At 42.5% G+C, this 7500-nt stretch overlaps 1 protein-coding gene across 1 annotated transcript in view; it reads left to right on the top strand.

The window, feature by feature from the left end:
- Positions 1 to 7500, top strand: part of REV1 (REV1 DNA directed polymerase) — a 4137464-nt gene that overhangs the window by 876730 nt on the left and 3253234 nt on the right. The gene's annotated exons all lie outside the window — the stretch shown is intronic.

Genomic DNA, 7500 nt, shown 5'->3' with positions numbered 1-7500 from the left:
GAATGATGCCACAGTATGAACAGAAATGATTGATTTCAATAATTGGCGCAGTTTTTGGTGTCATTCAAAGGAAATCCAGTTCCTGTCAGCCTGGGAAGCCATGGTAGAGAAACCTCACTGCTTTGACAGAAATGGTTTGCCCCTAGCACCTCTACACTTCTGGCTGCTGGTAAAGGCTTTTGCATCTATCATAGTGCCTTTCATAGGCAAAGTCTTGAAAACAACATTACTGACATGTCATTAGCCAAGCTGAAGAAAATAAGGGTCATGCTAGGAGCCTAAACCAAAAATTGCACTCCCCGAAGCACTTCTGTCACTAGAAGATGTAGATGTCTGTGCAGTCACAGAAACCTGGTTCAAGTCCTCAGAGCGTGCCCTGGACTTACAAGGCTACAGTGCCTTCCATACCTTTAGACCACCAAATGAACCCATCAAAACCAAATGAGGTGGTATTTCAGTCTAGATTAGAGATAAATTCACCCCCCCACACACACACACACAGTTAGACTGGACAACTCCTTATTGTTTTCCCAGATCCAGGTTATGGTGGGTAAGACCCCCACTTAAGTCATAGCCACTTATAGTTCTCCCTCCTTAGGTCATGATGCCCATTAAGCTTACTTGATTAAACTGGCAACAATCCAAATTTTAATTAACATACTAGTTATGGGGGATTTCAATTATTCCACTATCAACTTGGAAACCTATGCTAACACAAAAGTTCCTTAGCTTTGTTAATTCAGATGTCCTGGAACAAATTGTCCATACCCTGACAAGGGGAACAAACATTCTAGATGTCATCCTCACCAATATATCAAACAGATGCAGAGCCATAACTGTCGGACCCTCATTAGTTAAAACTGACCACAAATCAGTCACCTTCAAGCTGCCACTAATGCCAGAACTCACAAATGGTAAAATCAGACCAGGAAACTTCACCAAGGCAAACCATACCCTTCCTAGATGAAGGCATAAATGCATTCCAAGCTGGAAGTAATAACTATGCTGAAGCTTACAGTAAAGCCCTGTACAGTCACTTGCATAAGTGTATAAACTCGGCTGTACCAGAAAGAATCAAAGCCAGAGGCCCAAGTAAAAACAAGCTACCATGGTGGACATTCACCATCAACAGTCTTTACAATAAATGCAAAAAGTTGCCATCCAGGAAAAGAAAGGCAAGGCCCCAACAATGGGAAAGCACTCTCCTCAGCCTGAACAGGCAAATAAGACAACTTGTAAAATTCTCCAAGGGCTCCTTTGAGAGAAACTTAGCAAGTACAGCCAAGGATAACCATAAGGCCTTTTACAGCTATGTATGTAACTTAAAGGACAGGACCCAAACATGTGCAGAACTAGTGGCCAGTGGTATCACACACACTGACCCCACAGAGATAGCAAACCAGGTAGCGGCATACTTCTTAATGTACAGATTTTTGCAGAATGTCCAGATTTTTGCCGTATATTTTTGGCTTGTTACTCATAAAAATTGTGATTTTTGGCAAATGATTGCCAAATCTTTTGAGGACAAAAGTCAGAAAATAATGATGGACATTTGAGATTCAGACCTCATATCTTTCATAAAATTCATGCTTATGTAAAACCTGTTATTCTATAAATATTTTAAGTTTGTAAGGGCAGTATTAAAAAAATTGTCCCAATCTTTGTGCCTTTATCCCCTCATTATTTGTGTTTCTCCAGATTTCTTGTGCTAAGAGGTTGAGCGGTATGGGTAGCAGATATTTTTGATAAAAATTTCATTGTCTTATCCTCTTCCAATTTGCGACAGACCTTCCTCCAAACTCCCTCCACACTACATATCTGAAGAGCAGATGCTCAAAGCCTTGTCCAAGGTAAAAAATACAGCCTCTCTTGGACCAGATGATGTCCCAGGCTGTCTTCTAAATATGCTAAATCATGAACTAGCATCATCACTTAGTGCCCTTTTCAATCAAAGCCTAACCACAGGCTTTGTTCCTGATGAATGAAGAGGAGGAGGAACAATTATTCCTCTCCACAAAGGTGACCTAACAACAGACTCAGGGAATTAGAACCATAAGCCTGACCACCTCATCTGTAAGGCCATGGAACATATCATTATGGCACTCATAAATAAAGACATAGTTGACCTCCAAACCCTGGATCCTATCCAATTTGGTTTCATGAAGGACAAGTCCTGCCTACTAAATCTGGTAGATTTCTTTTAAAATGTGACAAAAGCCAATGGTGTGGGCAAATTTGTGCACACAGCATTCCTCTTATCTGGCTAAGGCTTTTGACGCAAACCCACATTCAGGCACTAATAAATAACTTCGCAAACTGCATGTAAACCCCTTTATTGTAAGATGGGTTGCCAAGTGGCTCACAAACCAGATGCACACTCATCAACCAGCAGACCTGTTATCAGTGGGGTGGCTGACCAAGTTTGCAGATAACTGCAAACTAGGTGCCATCATTGAATCCCCAAATAATGTCAGTATACTCCAGGAGGGTCTCATGCAGACCATCAACTGGTGTATTTAGTCACGATCTCAAACTGAATGCAAAGAAAGGCATCATCATTCCCTTCAGCACAAACAATGTTCCCTCACACTATCAATACAACAGTACCATAAGTACTCATGAAATGGTAAGGGACTTGAGATTGCACATTGACTGCGACCTTAACTTCGACCACCATGTGTGTCTACTGTAGTAAGGAAAGATGTCTACGTATAACACTTGATTGCTAAAGGCATTGCTTCGAGAACAAAATAAGTTATAACCCCCACCTATACTCGGCACTTATCCAGCCCATAATTGATTATAAACACACCTATACTTGGCAACTGTCTGGCCAGTAATGGAGTATAATGCCCCATTCAGCATGTACTGTAATAAGCACCTGCAGCAATTAGAGTGATCTCAGAGGTTTCTAAGAAATAAGATCAAGGGGCTCCAGCATGTGCCTTACACAGACTGACTAAAGTCCCTGTCACTGTACTCTGTATCATATAGACTTCTGAGGGTAGACTTATGCCTTGCTTACAGAGCAGTCGAAGACCCAACCATAATGAATATGCTGCATATGCATAAGTCAAATGGGCCTAGGGTACCCATTCCAGGGACCTAAATATGACCTGTGAGTTAAATAGGAGAGAGAGATTTATCACCCAGTGACTGTCGTTTCTTTGGAATAAGCTATCAATTCATGTGAAGGAGAGCACCTCTATGACACTGTTCAAGAGGAACCTGGACAAGTGGATGGGGCACCATAAATTCTTACTGGGAATAGTGCCCACAGCCCTCTTGGACATGGGCATTCATCACTAAATGCAATTCTGGTTATTGACTATCATTTTTATGGTATTACATTGGGATGAAGTGGCTAGGCTTAAAATGATCTCCGGGTCGATAGCCTAGTAATCTGCTATGATCCTATGAAAAATACTATTATGTTTACTGAAACAGCCCATAAACATAGGATAACATTTGAAAATAAGGACAGTTATAAATTCTTGTTCTTTAGTTATTTAGAGCAATAAGGAATAAAACCCAACACTTCTCAGAACTTATTCAAAATGGTACCCCCATTCAGATACAGTAGACTTTTGTAATATTTTAGCAAACATCCAGTGCTATTTTTTCCTCCCCACATAGCACTGAACCCCCCCCCCTTATCACAGAGGAACATGTACTTTAAGTGCTTTCAAAGTCCAAAAATACTTCTTCCGTGAGACCTGACAGTTTATCTGATTGCCAGGACTTGTTTAGTAGTGTGTATTAAACAAAGTCACTCCTCAAACTATTTCACCTAAGTTTTCATGCAGGTTTTGTCCTTGAAGTTTGGCATGCTGCAGTTATGATGCCACACTACAATGGAGTCTCTGTGACCATCCTTGGGGATCATCGGCCTAATGAGTCTCATCCACAAAGCCAGAGAATATATTATAACAGAATTTATAACCAATGATATCAAAAATGTCATTACACTTGACTTGAGAAGTTTGTCTTTATCCAGGGAAGATCCTGCATAATATATTAGGTTAACGTCTTTGAGAAGGTAACACAGGCTGCAGACAGTGGGCATGCGGTTCATGTCCTGCATCTTCACTTGGTCAAGGTGTTTTGTACCATACCCCCATGCTGGCATTGTACGTAAGCTTAACACCTTAAAAATAAATCCCTGAGTAGTAAGCTGGAGAGCAAACTAGCTAGTGTACAGAAGTCATGCGGTTCAAGTGGCAGGTGCCTCATCAGAATGGACAAAAGTAATCAATGATGTCCCCTAGAGCTCAGTGTTGGAACCTCTTTTCAGCATTTTCATTTCTGATCTCCAAATTGGAAACAAAGACTTCAGGCTAATTAAGTTTATTAATTAAGCTTGAAGATGAATGCAAACTAGGAGGCAAGTCCCCACAGAGAAACCAACTGCCTTCAAACCATCAAAGGAAAAAAAGTCAAGCAGTAAAAATGGACATTCTAATGAAAGGATAGCTCTGCACAAAGGCAAGCCAATCAAACTGATTCCATACATAATACAGATTACATATTTATTCACTGTTCTTCAGGATAGTCAATTTTGATTGTCTGCCAACTCCAGTGGGTCCATTCCGAGGACCTCTCTAAACCACCAAATTGGTGGTAGTGATGGGTGGCGTTTAGCGACTCCAATGCAGTTGGTCATGGCCCCAGCAGTGTGCAGAAAAATACAATCAAACCTGGCTCTGAAGAGGAACAACAAATAAATATTTATTTATGGACTGTTTGATTCATTTGCCTTTGTGCCAAATTATCCTTTTGTTAGAATCTTTATTTTTAATGTCAAGTCTCCCTATGCTCTAACCGAAGAAATTACACACGTAAATAACTGTTGAAATGAAAATGGGCTCAAATTAAATGTAAAAATTTCAATATTGTTACATTTGGTAGGCAATCCCCTCCCCAAGCATACAGCATAAACTACATTCTACTTCAAAATGAAAATGTTAGGGATGTTCTCTCACTGGTTGACATTTCCCTATCTTCCAGTCATTGTGTGACAGCAGTAGTCAGAAAATTGTACTCAGTAGTGTTATTTTCCAAAGGGAATATCATTCAGATCCATAGAAGTCAATATTTCTGTAGATTCATCATTGATTAGCCTAACTATTCAGTATATTGCTCCCTTTATAGGTTCATAGGTTCATACTAGGCTATCTGCCCTAGGGCATTTATAAGCCTAGCCAGAGTGTGTGTGGCTTTCACCACCCCTTAGGATGAGAATACTATACCCATTAGTTTGCTGTGCCTCTGTCCAGCAGTGACACAGAGATGATTCCCGGGGTAAACCTACGATCTCCCATCCACTCGTCAAGATTTCTCTTGAACAGAGTCAGTGAGGGGCTCTGCCTCACATGGACTGGGATTCTGTTCCATAGTGTAGCGAGTCTCTGGGTGATGAATCTGTCCCTCCAGCACGTCCTATTTATATCCGTGTTGAGGTTTAAGTCTCTTGCTCTCGTGGCTCTGGTGGATTTGGATTTTTTGAGGTGGAGCATGTCCATTAATTCCGGGTTGGACATGGCCTTGTATGTCAGGCACAGATCACCTCTGAGCAGATGGTATGCGACTGAATAGAGCTGGAGTTTCTTCAGTCGGGCAGCGTATGACATATGTTTGAGCCCCTTTATCCTTTTGGTGAGGAACTTTTGGGGTCTCTCCAACTGCTGTAGGTGTCGGGTAATTTTCATTCCGAATGGGGCGTTGTACTCAATCATTGGTCTGATAAGTGAAGAGTACAGGGGTACAATGACCTCTCCTGATCTGGATGTGAATCCCTTCATGATCAGGTGGGCAATGTAGAAGGTCTTCCTAACCACTTTGGCAATGTGAGTGTCAAAAGAGAGGTTACTGTCAACTTGGGTCCCCAGGTCCCTGATAACTTCTTCCGTGTTTAATGGATTACCACCTATGTGGTAATTAGGGGTTACCTTGTTTTTCCCAAAGGGTATGACTATACATTTTTTGGCATTTAGCTTAAGGCCATGGCTCTGGCACCAGTTACCCATTTCTATGAGACCTCTCTGGAGGATGTCTGTGTCTGATGGAGTATCAATTATGGTGCCCAGTTTGCAGTCATCTGCAAATTTTGTCAGCCACAATCCCCCTATGTTTGCCTGCACTTCATAAAAATAAATGCCGAACAAGAGGGGGCCCAGGACTGAGCACTGTGGGACACCGCTCGTGACCGGCTTAGAGTCTGACATGGCACCAGCAACTCTAACCCTGTGGGTTCTGTCCTTGAGCCAGTTTGCAACCCATCTTGTGACATATGGGTTTACATCTAAGCTGGTGAGCTTTTCTATGATGCCCGAGTGGGGTATTGTGTCGAACGCTTTTGCTAGGTCAAGGTAGGCTGTGTGAACTGCCTTACCGTCATCAGTGGCCTTAGTGACTCTTTCGAAAAAGTCGACCAAGTTCAAGAGGCAGGATCTGCCCTTGACAAAGCCAAATTGGGTAGGATCCAGTGTCTGTAGGTCCCCAATGTCTTTATTTATGAGTTCCATTATGATCCTCTCCATAGCTTTGCAGACCAGGCTCGTCAAGCTTATGGGGCGGTAATTTCCAGGGTCCGTAGAAGCACCGCCTTTGTGGAGTGGGACCACAGTTGCCGTACGCCATTCTTTGGGTACGTATCCTGTAGTAAGGTTAAGATTAAACAGCAGCCTTATGTGTGGGTTTAGTTCCTCATTGAGTTCGTGTAGCACACAGCCGGGGACACCGTCCGGTCCCATTGATGCTGTGTTTTTTGCTTTAGAGAGTGCAGCTCTCACCTGGGCATCTGAGATGTTTGGGAGGCTAGACTCTGGTGGGATAGATATTTCTCTTTTGGGGGGGGGGGAGGGGAGAAATTTGCACTGAACCTGTCTGCCAGTATGTTGGCAATGTCTGTGGGTTCAGTGATTTTTGTATCATTTTGGACTAATTCTGAGCATATCTGGGAGTTTCCACCCAGGTTTCTAACATAGCTAAAGAAGGCCTTATGATTGTCTTTTGTGTCTTTAGCGATTTTTCTCTCAAAGTTGGCCTTGGATGATTTTATGAGTGATCGTAGTTTTTTGCTAGTATTGATCGGAGATGCCTTCCCTTTTAGGGATTTTGCTTTGTCATGTAGTAGCTTTCTCCTCTTGTTGTAGAGTTTGTTTATGGCTGGGGTCCACCAGACCGGGCACCTGCCTTTGGTGGAAAGGGTCTTGATTTTATTAGGGATTGCTTGATCCATACATTCCTGGAGGTGCTCGTAGAAGGCATTTGTAAGGGTTTCAGCAGCGTGGGTTGTGGTTTCCACTGGCTCTGGGGCATTGAAGGATACCACTCCAGTCAAGAAGTGTGAAGTTTGCTTTTGAGAAGTTCTTCACTGTGGTCTTTTTTGCTGAGGTTGGGGGCGGGATGTGGATCTCCAGTGAGATTAATTTATGGTCTGATCTCACCAATGAGGGATATACTTCCGGTGTGGAGCATTTTGTCCCCATGTTTGTGATG

This window comes from Protopterus annectens, chromosome 5.part0, assembly GCF_019279795.1.
Source record: "Protopterus annectens isolate FY-2018-M chromosome 5.part0, PAN1.0, whole genome shotgun sequence".
NCBI lineage: Eukaryota > Metazoa > Chordata > Ceratodontiformes > Protopteridae > Protopterus > Protopterus annectens.
The sequence above is the reverse complement of the archived record's forward strand: the minus strand, read 5'-3'. Positions and strand labels throughout refer to the sequence as shown.